Source organism: Elephantulus edwardii, unplaced genomic scaffold, assembly GCF_000299155.1.
Source record: "Elephantulus edwardii isolate Elephantulus edwardi_28Jun2011 unplaced genomic scaffold, EleEdw1.0 scaffold00167, whole genome shotgun sequence".
Classification (NCBI taxonomy): domain Eukaryota; kingdom Metazoa; phylum Chordata; class Mammalia; order Macroscelidea; family Macroscelididae; genus Elephantulus; species Elephantulus edwardii.
This window is the reverse complement of record NW_006399917.1, coordinates 3,507,954-3,510,348: the sequence shown is the minus strand read 5'-3', so window position 1 is coordinate 3,510,348 and position 2,395 is coordinate 3,507,954.

The following is a 2,395-nucleotide window of genomic DNA, read 5'->3' as shown; positions in this document are numbered from 1 at the left end:
TTGGATTTGCATAGGGATTTGATTCTTAGAAGGTCCCATTCAACTATTTTATCTTCTCGTTGTTGTAAGTTTTCAACCTTCTTTAAGACATATCTGTTTGTTCTTTTGGCAGTCCATGGGATATTCAGTATTCTTCTCTAACACCACAACTCAAAGATATCAACTATTCTTCTTTAATCTTTATTCATTTTCCAGCTCTCAGATGTATAGCAAGTGATCAGAAAGACCATGGCTTGTATTAGATGCACCTTAGTCCTCAAACTAACATCATTGCCCCTCAATAATTTTGAGAGGTCTCTGACTGCAGACTATCCCAGTACATTACGTCTCCTGATTTCCTGCTTGTTGGTGCCAAGTGTATACATGGTGGATCCAATGAAGATGAAAATGTTGCCAATTAGTCCAGAGGTGAGAATCTTGGTCTTCTTGAGGTTAAGATGCAACCTATATTGAAGTCTGTAACCTTTGATCTTCTGCAGCAGGCGCTTCAAGTCATTCTCAGAAACTTGCCCTATCCTGTGGCATCCTCACACTTCCTGACATACTAGAGCCCATTATGGTGGCAACTGTGTCTATCCGCTTGGTCAAGGGTCTTCCCCTCCTTTGCCAACCTTCCACCCTTCCAACTATCATGTTCTTCTCCAAAGAATATCAACATGTCTGAAGTATAAGGGGTGAAGCTTCATCCCTCTTGCCTCCAAAGAGTACTCGGGCTGTACTCTCTCCAAGACACATTTGTTTGTTCTCTTGGCTGTTCATGAGATGTTTAGTGCTCTTCTGCAACACCATAACTCAAAGGCATCACTATCATCCTTACTCACGGCCTGCTCTCAGATGCATAATGGGAAGTGATCAGAAAAGGCCACGACCTGAATCAGACACACCTTAGTCTTCAAACAAATATCATTACTTCTCAATAATTTGGAAAGGTTCTTAACTGCCATTTTCCCAGTTCAATATATCTCCTTATTTGCTGACTGCTGGTATCAAGGGTGTTCATTGTAGATCCAAGTAGGGTAAAGTAGTTGACAGTTTCAATCTCTTCTCCATCCATCATGATGCTGCCTATCAGTCCAGTGATAAGACAGGAGCCAGAATAACTTAAGTTCAATGACAACCCTCAATTTTGCAGGAGAAATCAGCACTTCTTTGAGGTGATACAGTTAGTCATGAGTTTTTATGAGTTTGTATTTCTGTGACAATTTGCAAATAGAAATTCACACTTCCTGTGATGGAAGTCCCTGAATGGTGCAAACAGGAAATCACTCAACAACTATAGTAAAGTTGTTGTTATATGTTGTCGAGTGGCCTGCAACTCATAGCAACCCTAAATACAACACAGCTCTGAACCCTGCCTTCTCTTGAGCCAGTCTCACTGACTTCAACACACCTAATCCAATTGCCCCAGTTATTATGTCAATTCATCTCATCCAAGGTCTTCCTCTCCTACACTGTTCCTCCACTCTTCCAAGCACAGAGTCCTTATCCAAGGGATGGTCCCTCCTGGCCCAAAGTATATGAGACAGAGTCTTGAAATCATTGCCTCAAAGGAGAAACTTGATTTCACGCTCTCTAAGACAGACCTATTTGTTCTCCTGGCTGTCCATGGTATGTTTAATATTCTTCCCCAGCATCACAATTCACAGGTATCAATTCTTCTGTCATCCTTAGTCATTGTCCAGCTCTCTGATACATTGCTCGTAATTTAGAAGAGTATGGCCTGGATCAGACATACCTTCATCTCTAGACTGCCAACATGGCTCCTCAACCTTCTAGAGAGGGCCCTAAGAGCAGACTTTCCCAAAGCAATGTGTCTTTTGATTTCCTGACTGCTGGTGCCAAGAGTGTTGATTGTGGAGCTGAGCAAGCTGAAATTGTTAACAACCTCAATCTCTTCTCCATCCATCATGGTGCTGCCAATTGGCCCAGTGGTGAGAATCTTTGTTTTCTTGACATTGAGCTTCAATCCATATTGAAGACTACAGTCCTTGACCTTCTGCATTGAACGCTTGAGGTTCTCCTCAATTTCAGCAAGCAAGGTCATGTCATCTGCATAACTCAGGTTGTTGATCAATCTTCCTCCAATCCTGATGCCACATTCCACCTCATAAAGTTCAGCCTCTCAAATGATCTGTTCCGTCACTCACAGGCACCTTGTAAGACAGGGCTGGTGATCTGCTTCTGAAAGCTCACAGCCTTGATAACCTAATGGAGCAGTTCCACTCTGCGCACAGGTCACCGTGAATCAAAACTGCCTTGATGGCAACCAGCAAAAGCAACACCTTAGAATCTTCACTTCTGATCACGAACTCTCCCCACTCGTGTTTCCAATTATCAACTCAGAATCTTAGGAAAACCACAGACATCACTGATTCAGTGGAATGACTAAGGTGGC